Here is an 18,014-nt window from a genome sequence, read left to right as displayed (position 1 = left end):
AATCAAAACTATTTAAACGGTTACCAAAATAAATCCATATTCAGTTCATGTTAAAGTAAGTAGAATTTGATGTCTAAAAATATGAATTTAGTATTGATGTACATGAAATAAGGATGATGATGATGACACTTTGCGGACGTTTGAAAAAAAAAGTGAGGAAAAAAGTTAGAAAAAAATACGCCTAGAGGTGAGTTTTTATTGATTACAGAAAAAAGACTAAGATATTTTCGACAGAAAAAAGATCGAGAACAGTTTGCTGAACATGAACAAATGTACTTAACTTAAGATGAAACTGTGGCAGTTTTCTTACTAGCGTGAGCACGCCTTACTTTCTGGTCCAAAGTATTTTCCACCGGACCCGGTTTCCGCCGATTTTTTTTTTTTTTTGACTGTCCGCGAAGCTGATTTTCTCTCCATACTTTCGAATCGAATTTCAAACCGTTCTAACGCTTACTCCTTTCATTTTCACCAACTGATTCAGCGAAATGTTGTGGATAGTACACCATTTGTGTACTTCTCATTTTCACGAAAATTTTGAAAACGGAGCTCTCGATACACAGAGTTTTAAGTTAAACTGTAAACATCAAAACTTAGCAAAAATCAGCTGTTTAAACGTCATCCGGAATGAGCAGGGTTGCATCAAAATCGTGCTTAGACGTAATGAGACACTTAAAAAAACGAAATTTTCTGAATAGATTTATACATAGTCATGACAAGACGACTAATCATTAAGATATCATATCTTTCTGATTAAAAATATACACACTACGAAAAAAATCTGTAAAATCACATCACATGTGATGTAAATAGAAAGAAGCATCATATATGACGGAATTTTCAGTGCTAGTTGGAAATTACACGACAGTAAAATGTAGCAACGTGTAAAATAAAAAATGATGTAAAATTCGGCAGCATGTAAAATAAAAATGATGTAAATTATAAAATCACTGAATATTGGAAGAAAAAAATTCCAAATGGAATATTTTTTGTTTTATTTATTGGTATTTATGATTCAATAATGGAATTATCTCATGTCATAATAAAAATAAAACCTTTTTGTAATAAATTTAATTTATTTTATTTAGTGACAATGTTTTTTAATCTCACATTTTTTTTTATTAGGAGTCACATTCACACTTTTCATTTTTTCCCCGAAGTACCGGATCCAAAGATGAACAACTTGGAGCCGCTTCCAGAACCACATCCTGCTTCACAAAGATCTCTGGGAACCTTTCTCGCGGGAAAACTGCTTAAAAAAATACTTTGATGCACGACATGACTTGACACTTTGTTTACATTTGTCTGACCCTGTTCTTGACAGTTAATTATTTTACATGACATTATCACGTTCAGTGTATTGTAATATTGATTAAATTAAAATTCAATGTCCTCATCACATTCCATGACATGTAATTTTAAGAAATTTCTTATTCAGGGTTGTTTAGAATTGTGTGTGACCAAAACAATTTGTAAAATTACATCACATATGATGTAACGAAAAAGAAGCATCACACATGATGTAATTTTCAGTGCGAGTTGAATATTCCACGTCTGTAAACTTCAAAAGACGTGTAAAATTTAAAGACATGTAAAATATTAAAGACGTGTAATATTTAATTTGCACTGAAAATTCCCTCTTATGTGATGCTTCTTTTTATTTACATCGTATGTGATGTAAATTTACATCAAATAATCGCGTTCCGTGTCAAGTAATATTTGTGTCATACGAATTCAGTGCTGTTAAGGATTCAACTTTTTTTAATTTGTAAATTTACATCAATAAATCGCGTTCCACGTCATGTAATGATACAGGTTTTCAATTTCAGTGTTGTTAAGGATTCAGATTTTTTTTCTATGTAGCTTATTTCAACCTCCTTTGTTCTGGTAACCCTGACATTTTTCACTGTTTTTGGCACAATGTTGAAACTTACGCTTGCTAAATTTTTAACACCTAATTAATTTTTTCAAAAAGCTTTTATTTAGAATTAGACGTGTGCCGTAAAATTTCAATCTCCAGTTTTTGTTCTTAACATAAAACTGTTTCTTTCCACCGATATACCTTTAAAAAATTTTACCAAAAAAAACAATTGATTAGCATCTCTAAGAAAAAAAAAAAGATTTTTCGTTTTTTTCTGCCACGTAAACCTAATAGAATGCTGCAGAAAGAAAAAAAAATCACTTCCATTGTGCACACTCAATTTTCCAGAGACCACTCCAGCAAGGTGTTCGCCATTTGAGCAAATTTCGCAAAGCACCATTACTCGCTTGTCTCGATTAGGTTTTTTCCATCTTATCGGTCAAACAAATTTTGAACTTGAGCGAGCGCGGGCGACAAAGAACGATTTTTCCGGTCGTCGCCTCGCCTTGCCTTGTCTGTGATGGACGTTGGAAAATCACCAACAAGACAAGCCAAACTGACGATGTTAGATACTTAAGTGTTATTGCTAATGGAATCTTTACTTTTTTTCGCAAACAGAGGCAGAGGAAAGCGATTGTTCGGCTACAATGTTTAATACATAGATCTATTAGAACGACCTTTAGATTTCAGAGAATATGTTTCAATTTGAAAAAACCCTCAAAAAATCAGCTATCATTAACAGTACGAACTATGACAATTATCCTGCTAATCTGGAGAGCAACATTTTAGAGAAATCCGATTTAATCGAACAACGTTTCACAAATCAGGAGCAACCGTTCCATAAAGTCAAAACTAGCAACGGAACGTGCCTTGAGTAGGCTCAACCCAAGCTCAGTAATTGAATTAGAGTCGAAGATAATATTTTAATCTCATCATCAGGACTCGACATTTTCATGGCAAATAATTTTAATTAAATGCGAAACATCCGAAAAATTGAAATCACTCGCCACCGAATGAGATCAGGAGATTTACCCTCAGCCCCTTCCCCTTTTTCAAAAACCGAGACATTCTTCTAAGGACAACAAAAGACCACCTCCATCTCCCTCCTTTTACTAGGCACCGAAAAGTGGGCGGTTGGGTGCCCAGCCGAAAAGTTATTCAAACATCTGTTGGATCACTCCGCCCCACCCTCTCGCCGAGCCAAATCCTTCATGGAGATCCCGAAATTCCACGGAGAGTTAGAAGCACTTTCACACTTGAATTCACGCGCGTTCGAGGCGATTGACGCGCGGCGGTTGGAATTTTGCGGGCTAGCTCGGATTATTCGTATGAAAACGTCCTAAGCTGCTCCGGCATTCCGGTGATTGATAAGACCAACATCGACTTGACGACGAGTTTGACGGTGAAGACGATGGTGTCCGTCGTGGTCGTCGTCCTTTGTTGGGTGCTAAATTTTAATCGGCATAGTTTGGGAAGAATTCTTTCTCCAATGAAAAGCCAAAACACCTTTTGTGATGCAGTTGAACGTGATTGAAAAATTTGGCATCAAGGTGAGTATGAATTCTAATTTCAAACTTCTACGTAAGTCACTATATTGGAACAGGCGATCACTTAGTTATCGAAACTATCCGAACTTTCCCCGACAGTCATTCTATATTTTATAGTAATTTTTAATGGTAATTTATTCCCAAAACAGATTTTACACAGAAAAATCAACTAAATGAACCAGGAGCTCTTAGAAGGCCATGTAAGGATGGCGACGTGTTTTGCCTTTCTTACAGAAAAGTATAGCGAACACTCAGTTATATATACCAATCGACTCAGCTCGATGAGTTATGAAGAAGTCAGTTAATTTGTATGATCCAATTGGGATGATGTTGATACATTTTCTGCTATTCCGTTTTACCATTTGGTTCAATTAAGTCTTAAAAAATTGGATTTTTTGAACCTCAGTTTATTTTTTAACCGTTTTGAAGTATAATTTCTGCAAATTTATTCAAATCACCTTACTGATACAGAATTCAGACTAGGAAACAGTTTCAAAACAAGGACTAAACTTCGTTTCCTCCAATCTAGCAGGTATATGCTGCGAAAACACCCATCGATGTGGTCGATGTCATCATAAGAGATTTCACAACCGCAAATGATAATGTCGAACAGTAGGAACCGTACGAACAGTAGAAACCGTACGAATTGTAGGAACCGTACGAACCGTAGCACACAGGAGTATTTCACCCAAAAACCTGGCCAAAAGTCAAAATTTAATAGTGAACTATTACTATGATTTTTATGTTTATTTGATTCTTGAATACATTTCACATCATTCACCAGTGATTTTTTCAATATTTAGTTTTTTTACGAGCAATAGCGGCTGTCGGAACTTCAATATTTTTATCACCTGGAATTTTACAACAAACCGTATAAGAATCACGCCACAGTCCAACATGTGTTTACTGGTTTAAGAATTGACTTAACAACAAATTTTAAAAAGGAGAATTTAAATGAATGTTAAAATGTTATATTTTAGGATTAGTGGTTGCAAAAAAGTAATTCGGGTACTATGTATGGAGCTTTCAAAAAGTCTTTAATTTGTTTGTAGTTTTTAAAGCTTGTTTTTGTTGAATAAGTGTTTTTGTTTATGTTCCCAGCAAGTCCCAGCAACAAATTATACATCATGTGAAAATTCATAACTTCATGAACCATGTACAGAAGAAAAAACTTCCGCATACTTCCGCACTCGTGATATTTTCAATGTTGAATTTGAAAAAATGTATCTTCTTTTTTTGTTAAATCCTTTTAATGCGTCATGTTCATTTTCATCAGTTGCTCAAAAGAAAAAATAGTTTTTCAAACTAAAGTTAAAAATTGTTTGTTCGTTTATTGCAAATAATTTATTAACCCAACTCTACATTTTCATTGATATTAATTTTGTGAAATATGTTTAAAAGTCGCAGTGCTGGTTTTGATTTTTTTTTAAATTTATACACTATTATTTTTTTTAAAGTTAACAAAGAAAACTATGGATTTTTAGTTAAGGGTTCAAAATCGAGAATTTATTCTAATTTATTGGAAATTTTTTTTGTTTGCAAAATGAACGTTCATTTTTCAGAGCTGAGCTGTTTAGAATAATCTGGCAGTATAGAGTATCGAGATCGCACTATAGAATCAAATCTTATATTTTTATACAAAAGGCTCATTGAAATTTCACGTTTTGTTCCAAAAGACGAAAAAATAAGTAAAAAACACAGGAGCTCCATAAAATCGTGTCTATGGATGTTTAAGGTTATGCAACACAAATTAAATTAGAGCAGCAGGATAAATGCATGCTTCAAAAGTATTCGAAAATTTTCTAATACACCTGGCAAAGCGACTGAATTGCACAATCTTTTTAAAGTCCATTAAGTAAATAGAAAAACTACTAAAATATGTTGATGCAAATCTGAATAGAAATCAGTACAATCAAGTGGTAAGAAGAAAAAAGGAGTTTAATTAGAATAGTTCAATGAAATTTGTATTATTGAATTGGAAGAGTATTTGAAATATCGAATGGATTCGATACTTACAGATATCGACTTTTTTTTATTATCAGAGAGATTAAAAATCACTGCTAGGTGCTTGAATTAGCTTAAAATTACTTTTTTAAGCTCTGATAATATTTTATTAGTCTTATTCCAAGATATTCAAACGTATGACTGAGTATATACATCAAAAAATACTTTTGGCCAACTTTTTGTTTTAGATACTCCTCTGTGCGTAGGAAGCGTACGAACCGTAGGAAGCGTACGAACCGTACGAACAGTAGGAAGCGTACGAACCGTAGGAAGCGTACGAACCGTAGGAAGCGTACGAACCGTACGAACAGTAGGAACCGTATGAACCGTAGGAAGCGTATGAACCGTAGTAACCGTACGAACCGTACAAACCGTATGAACCGTAGGAACCCGTAGGAACCATACGAACCGTAGGAACCGTAAGAACCGTACGAAACGTAGGAACCCGTAGAAACCCGTGAGAACCGTACGAACCGTAGGAACCCGTAGGAGCCGTACGAACCGTAGGAACCATAGGAACCGTACGAACCATAGGAACCCGTAGAAGCCATACGAACCGTACGAACCGTAGAAACCGAAGAAGCCGTACGAACCGTAGGAACCGTAGGAACCTTTTAAACCCGTAGGAACCGTACGAACCGTAGGAACCCGTACGAACCGTAGGAACCGTACGAACCCGTAGGAACCGTACGAACCGTAGGAACCCGTACGAACCGTAGGAACCGCAGAAGCCGTACGAACCGTAGGAACCGTACGAACCGTAGGACCGTACGAACCGTACAAACCGTACGAACCGTACAAACCGTACGAACCGTACAAACCGTACGAACCGTAGAAACCGTAGAAGTCGTACGAACCGTAGGAACCGTCAAACCGTACGAACCGTAGGACCCATACGAACCGTACAAACCGTACGAACCGCAGGAACCGTACGAACCGTAGAAACCGCAGAAGCCGTACGAACCGTAGGAACCGTACAAGCCGTACGAACCGTAGGAACCCGTAGGAACCATACGAAACGTAGGAACCGTACGAAACGTAGGAACCCGTGAGAACCGTACGAACCGTAGGAACCCGTAGGAGCCGTACGAACCGTAGGACCGTACGAACCGTAGGAACCGTATAAGCCGTACGAACCGTAGAAACCGTACGAACCGTAGGAACCGTACGAACCGTAGGAACCCGTAGGAACCGTACGAACCGTAGGACCGTACGAACCGTACAAACCGTACGAACCGTAGAAGCCGTACGAACCGTAGGAACCGAAGAAGCCGTACGAACCGTACGAACCGTAGGAACCCGTAGGAACCGTACGAACCGTAAGAACCCGTAAGAACCGTTAGAACCCGTAAGAACCGTACGATCTGTAGAAACCGTACGAACCCGTAGGAACCGTACGGACCGTACAAACTGTAGGAAACGTACGAACCGTAGGAACCGTACAACCCGTACGAACCGTTGGAAACGTAGGAACTGTAGGAATCGTACGAACCGTAGGAACCGTACGAACGTTACGAACCGTAGGATCCGTACGAACCATACGAAACGTAGGAACCGTACGAACCGTAGAAAACGTACGAATCGTACTAACCGTAAGAACCGTAGAAACCGTAGGAACCGTACGAACCTTAGGAAATGTACGAACCGTAAGAACCGTACGAACGGTGCGAACCCTATGAACCATACGAACCGTAGGAACCGTCTGAACTGTATGAACCGTAGAAACCATACGAACCGTCGGAATCGTACGAACCGTACGAGGGGGTTTTTAAAACGCTCTACTATGATAATAAATCTTATTTAAATAGATTGGATTCATTTAAAAAACTGTTGGAATTGCTACCATCTTTATAATTTTGAATCGTTTCCAACCGTCTTCAACGACTGAATGACTAATCAAATCGTTTTTTAACTTTCATTACTATTTTTTTTTTTTTTTTTTTAAGGTTTATTTATGACACTTTACCACCTTGTGGCATTCGTGTCTAGTGAGTTTTGTTATTACAGAAATTTGTAGACATTACATTTTTTTAAAAATTCTATAAGTGATTTTTCGTTCGTTTCTTCGTTTTTTAAGATTTCAAAAACAGTTCCCTCGATATTGAATTCCTTACGAGCTTCTTCGTATCCGCGACAGTCGGTCAAAATGTGTTGCACAGTGGTTTGTACGCCGCAGAACTGGCATATCGGTGGGGGCTTCTGTCAAACAAGTGTGCATGGGTCAGTCTTGTATGACCTATGCGTAATCTTGTTAACACACGCTGGTCTGATGAGCATTTCCGGTCTTTAGGTTTTATGGGCGTATATTTGTGTTGCCTAAGGAATGACTGATTTGAATGCCATTTGTTTTCCCATGTGCTCCATATGCTGGTTTTAACGTTCCGAATGGCATCTTGAGCTGGAATTCTACGATCGGCTGACGGTGGGGTGCTATCACGTGCGATGTTAGCACATTTATCGGCTTCTTCATTGCCAGGTATTCCAGCATGTCCTGGTATCCAAGTGAATATAAGATTTCGCTCGCGTGCATGGTTTTCTAAGGATTGGATCCATGGATGTCGGGATGCTCCTTTATAGAGTGCGTCCAAGCAGCTTGCTGAGTCGGTAAGGATGAGCGTGGTTTCATTTCTGTTCGCTGTTTTTGTTGCTGTTGTTAACTTTAGAACCGTCGGTGTATATGTGTTGAAATGTGGAATATTTACTAGCTATGAACTCGTTGAACTTCGGGAGTACGATTCTTTGGCTACTTCCTGCTTTAATGCTTCTTTTTAATGTGATATCAATTTTCGGAAGGTCATGATTCCACGAACGATCTGTAAGCCTTGAAAGTGGGTAGACGCTGGGTACTGGTGTGTTGGTGGTTGATTGAAAGACGTTTTTCGATCGCTCAACTGTCAACGTACTTTGATCATTGTTTTTTTCCACCAGTCGAATGCCTAATTGCGCTAGTCGTTGCACAAGCAATAGTCGAAATGGAAGACAACCAGACTCAGCTAAAAAGGATTCAACTGGGCTTGAACGAAAAGCTCCGGATGATTGTCTGACAACTTCGTTGTATGTAGGTGTGTCCATCAAATCAATGTTGCAGCTGGTCAGGCCAACACCATAAAGTAACTTGGAAGTGACCAAAGAGTTTCCGACCTGAAGCAGGGTTTTACGGTGACCTCTTCTGAGTTGGTATCCGAGGATTTTTAGGATTCTGACACGATTTTCGCAGCTCTGTTTAACTTGTCGGAAATGTTGGCGGAAGTTCATTTTACAATCCAAGAGTACACCTAGTACTCTCATGATTCTGACTTGAGGTATGGGTTCTCTGTTAAGCTTGATCGGTCTGCCTCGCTTTCTGTGCTTTATTCTGCATATGTGCATTAGTTTGGACTTCGGAGCCGACAACGTGAAACCTACTGATGTTGTCCATTTTACAACGGCATTTGCAGCTGCTCTCAGTTCTTGGCGCAATTTTACTCTATCCGTACCTTTGGAGATCAGGAGAACATCGTCGGCGTATAGGAGAGTTTCTACGTTACTTGGTATAACATCAAACAAAGGTTGCATGGCTACTAAGAAAAGCGTAACAGACAACGTAGATCCCTGAGGAACTCCGTTTTCAGCAGATCGTAGAGTTGATAGCGATCCGTTTGCAGATACCTTGAACGTTCTGTGCTCGAGGTAGCTGCATAACATATTCAGTATACGGCCTCTTATTTTACATCCTCTCAATGTGCGCAGAATATGAGTCCTGTTGGTGGTATCGAACGCCTTCGAAATGTCCAGAGATACCAACTCTATGTGCTCCGAATCGTTGATGTTTGTAAGGGTTTCTAGCTGGGCAAAATGAGTATCCACTCCATAACCAGCACGGAAAGCGTGTTGACGGTGATCTAATCTACCGGTGGCTTCGAGCTCGGTAACTTAACGACGATTTAACATACGTTCGAATACTTTACCCATGCAGCTAAGGAGAATTATGGGTCTGTATCCATCTGGATGACTTCGATTTCCATCTGGTTTGGGGATAGGGATTACAATACCGTGTCTCCAGGATGGTGGAAATTGTCCCGATGTCCAAATACGGTTGTAGAGATCCAAGAGAGCACGCTTGGAAGATCCAGGCAGTTTTTGTAGCATAGGGTATCCGATATTGTCATGGCCAGTAGAATTACCTCCGCGTCATTCAAGTGCCCAATCTAATTCAAGCAGCGAAAAAGCTGAATTGTATTTTTCCTCGAGGTACGGTCGGTCGGTTGTGAATGCAGATCTGGTTGAGTTTTGAAGCCGTTTTGGGTAGTTGGAATCCGAAAAGCGTTTTTCATACTCATCTGCCAGTACATTGCAGACTGTAGACCCGTCGCTAGTAGCTCCAGTTGGTAGATGAAAGATGATGTTGTTAGAGTGACGTTTACCTCGTAAGCGATTTATACGATTCCATATTACTGCGGTCCGCAGTCTGCGGATGGACTTTCAGGGTTAATTGTTTCTATAAATTCCTCCCACGATTTTTGATTTGCTTCGCGAATCATTTTCCGGTATATCGATCTTGCCTCGTGGAATTGGGCTAGTGTACCTGGTTTCCTCAAATCGTTTTCTCCAAGTCGTCGAAGTGATCGAAGCGTTTTTCGTCGTTCTTTTATAGCAGCTTTAACCTCTGGGTTCCACCAAGCAACCGTTTTTTTAGCAGGCGTGTTACTTGTTCTCGGAATTGTTTTTTTCTGCCGCCTCGATGAGTCGTTCTGTGAATTCTTCCACTGTTAGCGGTTCTTCCGGAATGATATTTTCGTTTACTAATTCCACATAGTCCTCCCAATTTGCTTGCACACAAAACTTTCGGGGCTCCACTTAGCAAAAATTCGCTGTTACTTTCCGTTAGCAAAAAATTTTTTTTTACTTTTGAGTTAGCAAAAAGCCAAATTTACTTGATTTTAGTAATCAGAAAGTTTATCTTGCTCGATTTTAGTAAAACGAAGGTTTTCTAGCCGCCTTATTTCTAGATAGCAGCTGCTGCCGGTAGAGACAAAAAAACAAACCGACGTGATTCAGTGCCGTTCCGGAAATTCGGTGCTGGCGGTTCTTTTGGTGGCTATGTTCACGACAAAATGGTAGCCAAATCGATAGTGGGTGCGAACAGGTAAGAGTCGATCAAGAAGTGTAAAATTTTTACGATTTTTTTAATTTATGTTTTTTTTCTATTAGGTTGCTGCTGCCGGTGGGGTTCCGGGTTTTTATTGCAACAGTCCGAAAATCAAAAAGGACAAAGCTGGAATTTCAATGCGGTGCGTCCGGCACAACCCCGGTGCCGATCGCTTGGCATTTCGCGTTCCCAGGATCTGAACTAAATAAGTTCAATTTTACAAAAAGTGTTAAATAAAGTGTCGAAATAAAGAGAAAAATCAATTGAAAGTGAACTTATTTTTGTATTATATTCAATAATCGAACATTCCCTAAGAAACTGCAAAGAAAAACAATAAATATTGAAATTTCAGGTCCGGGGCGATCTTTTCCTCCGGTTTTTGCTTAAAAAGTGAGCAAAAATTGCGGCGGCTAAATTTTTCTCTCGTTTGCTAAAATTTTAGTTCAAAAAAATTGCTAAATTGATTGCTAAGATTTTAGCTGGTCAAATTTGAGCAAAATTTTGCTAATTTCCGGCCTCGAAAGTTTTGTGTGTGGTTATATTGCATTTTCGGTGTCGTAGAGGTTCATCGTTGCTGTCATAGCACCGTACCAAAATTGGGAAATGATCGCTGTCAGAGGTGTCCGCTAGGATGTTCCACGTGAACCTTTGTAATAGTGATGTGGAGCAGATGGAGAGGTCCATACACACAAAATTTTCGAGGCCGAAAATTAGCAAAATTTTGCTCAAATTTGACCAGCTAGAAACTTAGCAATCATTTTAGCAAATTTTTCGAACTAAAATTTTAGCAAACGAGAGAAAAATTTAGCCGCCGCAGTTTTTGCTCACTTCTTTTAGCAAAAAACCGGTAGAAAAGATCCTATTGGATTTGAAATTCAATATTTATTCTTTTTCCAGGAAATTTGGGGGAAATATCTGCTTATACAATAGAATACAAATTTTTTTTTCACATAATTTATTTGACACTTTTTTTCAAATTTCAATTAACACTTCCTGCACTTGAAAAACAAAACCGCACTTGTCCGCGGTAACTGACCATCCGCCAAGCGGAAAACCGATGCGGCCAGATCGGTTTCCTTTTTGTCGATCATCCTGTTGGCAATGATGTCTGTTGTCGCCGGCAGCAGCAACCTGTAGAAAAAAACAAAGAATTTTTGAAATTTAAAACCGGATTTCCATTGGCCAAATCTGCTATTACCTGTCCGTTCCCGGTGTGAATTTATTCACCATCTCCATCACATGCAGCAAGTTGACCTGGCTTCCATTCCGTCGTTGTCAGCCTAGTCTCCGCAGGTTCTGCCAGCATCTAATTTACTCAACCGCACTGATTCGCGTCGAACTATTTTTTTCTCGAAACCGGCGGCTGCTGTCTGAACGAAGCGGCTAACTAGGCTGCTTTTTTACCAAAATCAAGCAAAATAATAACTTTGCTATCGCGTTAGTAAAACAACTCTTTTTGCTAATCGAAAGTAACACAGTATTTTTGCTAAGTGGAGCTTTGAAAGTTTTGTGTGTAGCCTGCCCAGGCAACCAAAAGTCGCATACTAACTTAAACACGGGATTCCAAAGTTCACATTTGGTTGCACAATGGTTTTACGGGACTTTCAAGGAACTCATATTACTTAAAAGTTACTCAGATACTTCCATCGCCTTCTGAAGGGCTAAAGCATTAAAAATAGAACTTCAATGGACCTTTTATGCGACATCTTCTTGAAGGCAATCATAGTGTCTGCTATGCTCTTTCTAACGAACCATAAGATCACATCTGGAACCTTTAGGAGAATTTCAAGCGGTTTGTCAAATATTTCTGACATTTCTGTAATTTTTTTTCTGATTGTTTACATCTGCAGAACTTTCAATGCAATTCGATAATTTATAGTTTGTGATAGCCAAGAGAAAGTGAGTTTCACCACCAGGAGGAAAAATTGCTAACGGCCCTTGGCGAGCATCAGCAACCGACCGGACCTGGTCAGGAAAAACTTATATCACCATGGATATAATGAAAACCAGGCAGTTCCGCCTGAGCGAGGCAATTGTTACTCTTCATCAATCATTTTCCCGTCTGCGAAATAGGAAATCCTTATGGTCAAGACCGGTGTTCTTAAGCCTCCCAACCAGCTTTAATGCGGATCATCATCACCAAATATCCCATTTCGAAATTCCTAGAGAATCCAATCAAAGTCAGCAACTTTGACCGGGGAGGTAGTTCTTGTGGCAAGTATTTTAATCTGTGTTTGGCTATGCTGGCGATTTGGACACATTCACATGGTTCCGGAAGGCCGAGCCACTGGACAAGCAATGGTTTGTCGCAATTTTTTTTATTTTAAAATATTGTGTGTAAATTTTATTGGTGTTGAAAAACGTGCGATTGAAAAAAAACTCGAATAAATAAAAATTCTGATGAGAAAGTTTTGTATTTCTTTTTTAACTCAATGCAAGTCCATTGTTAGTTAATATTTTTAACTTTCACATTATTTTATCATAAAGAAATTGTTCTCTAACTAGAGAGCTCAAAAAACTTTCTAGTTTAAATACAGCTTTGAGCAGTAAATGGGGCATGAGCTGGTATGGTCGAGCGGCTAGAGGTTTTTACTTCTAACCTAGAGATCAGTGGATCGAATCTCGAGGTGGTAAGCAGCTGTTTTTGGCTTCGAAAGTAAGTAAACACGAAAATATACCTGTAATTATGTAAACATTCAAGTCAATGAGAAAATTCTAGGTAGACCGGCAATCCAGAAATCTGTCATCTGGTTGTCAGAGCAATCTGTCAATCGGATTTTTTTTTCGGCGCGTAGAAGTTCCTTGATATTCTCTTAGAGGCTGAATAGCGTTCTCTACAGCCACCTGTACGAACTTCAAAGTAGCTTTAAGAACTTAAATTTTGGGCTGATTAGCATTCTCTAGGACCACCTGCAGAAGCTGATTAAGCTTCTGTGGTACCACTTTATGGAACTTTTGGTTGCTTGGGTGCGTATTGCCTGATGCAGAGTCAATTCGTGTATGTGAACCATCATTCATAACAACTAGTTGGTTTTTTTTCCAAAATTTCAAGCAACTGGTTACCTCTATTCGCTGCTATCGTAGATCTGCTCAAAATACGGCTCCCCCATGAAGCATGGTGAGCGTTGAAGTCCCCCAAAATCATGAGTGGTTTCGGAAGTGTGTCGAGCAAATCCTCTAGTTTGTCTTAAACGTCGATTTCACTTGGTGGTAAATAGATGGAAACGAGCGTCATTTCGACAGGTGAAAATATGCGGATTGCTACTGCTTGTATGTCCGAATTTACCGGTAGCCGTTGGAAAGGTGTTCCGGTTTTAATAGCCAGGGCCGCACCTTGTCTGCTATGAGCAGAAAACGTTCCGATGGTAGTTGAGCCCAAGGAAATTAGCATCCATATTGTGCGATCCAGCATTCGTTTCCTGTAGACATATTGCAGTTGGTTGGAATTTTGAAGTCAGGAGCTGCAAATCATTGCGCTGCGTTCTTAAACCTCTTATATTCCTTTGTAGTGCGAAGGTAGGGCTGCTATAGTGTTCCGAATCCTCTGAATCTATGGATAGATGGTCGACTGAATTGGACGAATGACAGAGAGATGTGGGAGGCATTTCCCCCGTGTCAGCTGTCACCGGTAGTTGTTCTGTTGATGGTGGTGCGTTGGCGGTTGAGGCTGACACGGGGAGATGCTTGTTTACTGGATTCCTGCCTGAAACCGACGTCGTGTGATGATTGTTGTCAAATTGACGGTGTGTGCTGATTGTGGATGTACTTGGACTCGGGATGGTCGATGTTAGGTATGTGCTTTGTGGGTCTAGATGATCGTAGTGGATTGCTGTCTCTGTGGGAAAGAACTCGGCAGGGTTTGTTGTTGGGGAATAAATTTCATGGGTACTTGCCGTTGAGGTAGGGTTACCATATCCCGTGACACCAAAAAGAGTACACTGAGCTAATTTACCCAACATGTCAGGAAAAACGTCCATATATAATCGAGCTTCGCGCCCGGATGGTATGCAAAATGATGTACAGTAGAACCCCGCTTACCCGAAGAAGTCGGTCGAGGGACCACCTCGGATAAGTGAAACCTCGGATTAAACGAAATACATTGAAAAACCCTTTTGCTCTAGTAAGGCATATCATCCAGGCGCAAAGCTCGGTTCTTACTTGGATTTTATTTTTCTATTTAATAGACATTTCCGGCAAGTTTAGATTTAAAACTTAATAATGTTTCGCGATGATAAAACACATTTTTACACGGATTTTTTATGAAAATTGTGACTCGGATGAGCAGAGTTCTACTGTACATATTTCGTGCTCTCTGAGATGGCACCGAGATATTCCATTTTAATCAACTACTGTTAATGTCTTAAAGGTTATGTGACTTACATGACAATTATAAACTTTCTTCTAAAATATTGTTGTACTTTACCTAGATTTTGTGCATATTGATTACTGTTTGCATTTTAAAAGGCGCTTATCGCGCTCATCGTTTATAACGGCTCAAATGCATGTTTATTAAAAAAAAAGTTAAATAAAGTAATTTGTTGTAAGCTGTATTCCTTTTGTTGTATTTGTATAAGACGTGGAACAACTTCATAAAATGGAAGGAATTCATTGGTTTTTCTTATCAAATGTCTTTCAACAAAAAAAAGAGTACATTTGCTAAAATTTCACAAAAAGAAGAGTACGCTCATTTTTCGATCGAAAAAGAGTACATGTACTCTTAAAAGAGTACGTATGGTAACCCTACGTTGAGGGCAGGTTCCCCGTGTCAGCTGTTGCAGTGTCTAATTGGTGATGTGACAAGATTGCGTTTACTGCTGAGGCTGACACGGGGGAGTGCCTGATTGCTGGATTCCGGCTTGGAGTCTGGTGAGTAGTTTGACTTGAGTCTGGTTCGTTGAAATTTCGAGTACCAATTTCGTTGCTGGATTCGTTTTGCGTTGTAGTAAAGGTGGCCTGGTCTGCGGTGAATGTAGTGTGATCAGTCATCGTGGTCGTTGTCGTCTGATGTAGGTCCTTCAGAACTCAGCATGATGTCGTATTCGATAGGTTGTTCAGCGTGGGGTTTTTTCGATGTTTTATCATATTCAGCTGGAGGAAGCGTTTGCGAGCTCCGTTTCCTGCTCATGCAACGATCAGGATATCGTTGCGAGTTTGAGGAGGTCTGATTCTGAGGGATTTTGTGAATGATTGCCGAGGTTCTTTTTCCTGAATCTATTCTAGATACACGGGTTTTTGAAGCTGTTTCCATATTGTCATCAGTTGGTCTATTGCAAGTTTGGCTACTGCCAGATGGTTCTTGGTTAACTTTGAGTGCTGCTTGGTGGAGAACTTGTAACGCTTCGAGTTGAGATTTGAGTAGCGCAAAGTCTTTCAGTTGATCTCTGAGCTTCTCGACTTCTTTTTGGAGCAGCTTAATTTCTCGGTCCTTGTCGGAATGTTCGTTCAAACGACTCTGAACTTTGCTTGAGTATGAACTTTGAGAGCTTGTTCGTTCAACTTCGTCTCGGGCTTCTCGATACGTAACACCTTTGTCAACTTTAATACGAACCACTGCTTCCTCCTTTCGGAAGACCGGACAGCTTTTGCTGATCGGTGAGTGGGCGCCTTTACAGTGGTAGCAGTACTCTGGGTTCGGACAATCCTGATCCTTGTCGAGCTTGTGTTTTTGTGAGCATCTGAAACACACCGCTTCGCTCGTACAATGCTTACGGGCGTGGCCGTAGGCAGCGCAGCTGCGGCACTGTAGTACGGACGGATGATACGCACGAACACTGATCCGTAGCATCCCAAAGAGAATATGGGTTGGCCTTTTGGTCCCTTTAAAAGTTATTATCAGGAGAGGTGTATTTTTGATCAGACCGGTTTGTTTATCTTTGTTAGTGATCCGTTTGACAGCAGTAAGGCGTCGTACACAAATTACGTAACGCATGTAGGGGGGGGGAGGGGGGTTGAATCTGCGTTACTTGCTGTTACATAGGGGGGAGGGAAGGTACTTGGTTCAGTTACGTAGCAAATTAATGGAAAAAACATAAAAAAACGAATTGGAATTTTTTTTTTTTTTTGGCGAGCAAATCTACGCATCCCTTGTTCGAAAGCTTCAATGGTGGTTAAGTATTTTGTAAATTAAGTTTGATTCAGAAAAACCGTTTATGTGTTTGTGTGCGCACTGCGCGAATGAAACGAAGTAAGCTTTGCTGTTTTGTTTATTTTACTGTCACGTCATCGACTGCAGCTCATTCAGTGTTTATGTGCAGTGTAACTGACTGTGCGCAATTTCCTCAAATAGAAAGAAGTGAGTTTCATTGTTATAATATTATCGCGTCATTAATTGCATCTCATTCAATGTTGATACAGTTACCAGAAAACCGCGAAATGGATAAAAACGACCTGTTTCAACGCCTCTACAACGCTATCGTTAAAGCCAATCCTGAGCGCAGCAAGAAGAAGTATCAGGATGAGGCGGATGAACACATGAATCCAACTTGGACCGATGCTGTTTTTTATTTTTTTTTTAATTTTGATATTTTCACTGTAGTATAAGAACGTTTCAGAATAAAAATGCATCAAATAAACTTTTGTGTACTTTTACTTTTAATTTCAAAATTGTATATTGGGGGGGGAGGGGAGGGTTGGTATTTAGCGTTACGTAACTATAGAAGGGGGGTCTAATCAAACGTTATTTATTGTTACATAGGGGGGGGAGGGGGTCTAAATTCTAGATTTTTTGCGTTACGTAATTTGTGTACGACGCCTAACTCCTTCTCGGCTAAGTTCATTCAAAAGATCCTCTTCACTGAATTCCTTGGTGTCAGGTTCGTAGACCACGCCTTGCGTGAAACTGTAATTTGGGTGATCTATCACTTCTACACGGGTTCGGTCTGCATCCACAAGGTGAGTCATCTTGCATAGTTTAGAATATATTTCCGGTGATCGTGTTCTCAAAACGTATCTACTTCCATTCGCTTCTTTAACGGCAGAAACTAAGTGCCAATTTCCGTAGCCGACGATTGCTTCCACGGAACGTGAGATGAGAAACGGGTTGGGTGGAAGAGTTATATGTTCATCAACCTTTTCGGAAACTGCACGTAGGAGCAGTATACGGAGGATACCATCGTTATCTTTGTTGGCCATCCATGATGGAAACGAACCTCTATCATAAGCTTGCCAGATTGCCCGGTTTTATCCGGGTTTGCCCGGATATTTGATGTAGGATTTCAAGAAAGTCCGGTCCGGCCCGGTTGCCCGGATATCGTGAAAAAAGTCCGGATATTGCCCGGATTTTTTCACAATTTTCACAAAGAAACCAAAAAAAAAAATCAAAGTTTTTGAGTAAGTTTCAGCAAAATCGATTAACGGTATGGAAATTTTCAACGGTTATTTCAAATAATTTCGCTGATTTACTTTTATAAACCTTTAAATATTTAAGTGTTCTAAAAAGTTTCTGGAAGTCTGCAATTACATTAATAAAATATTGATT

The 18,014-nt window shown here is 39.6% G+C and overlaps 1 protein-coding gene and 1 long non-coding RNA gene across 2 annotated transcripts in view; one reads left to right on the top strand and one right to left on the bottom strand.

Annotated features, from left to right (window-relative positions):
• LOC129749690 (dopamine receptor 2-like) overlaps positions 1–18,014 on the bottom strand; it is a 660,001-nt gene that overhangs the window by 207,139 nt on the left and 434,848 nt on the right. The gene's annotated exons all lie outside the window — the stretch shown is intronic.
• LOC129749718 (uncharacterized) lies at positions 12,172–12,945 on the top strand. The gene is made up of 2 exons (XR_008738148.1): positions 12,172–12,329; positions 12,388–12,945. It is a non-coding gene; the product is annotated as an uncharacterized LOC129749718 (long non-coding RNA).

The sequence above is a fragment of the Uranotaenia lowii genome, chromosome 1 (assembly GCF_029784155.1).
Source record: "Uranotaenia lowii strain MFRU-FL chromosome 1, ASM2978415v1, whole genome shotgun sequence".
NCBI classification, from domain to species: domain Eukaryota; kingdom Metazoa; phylum Arthropoda; class Insecta; order Diptera; family Culicidae; genus Uranotaenia; species Uranotaenia lowii.
Note: the sequence above shows the minus strand (reverse complement) of the source record. Positions and strands in the feature narration are given on the sequence as shown.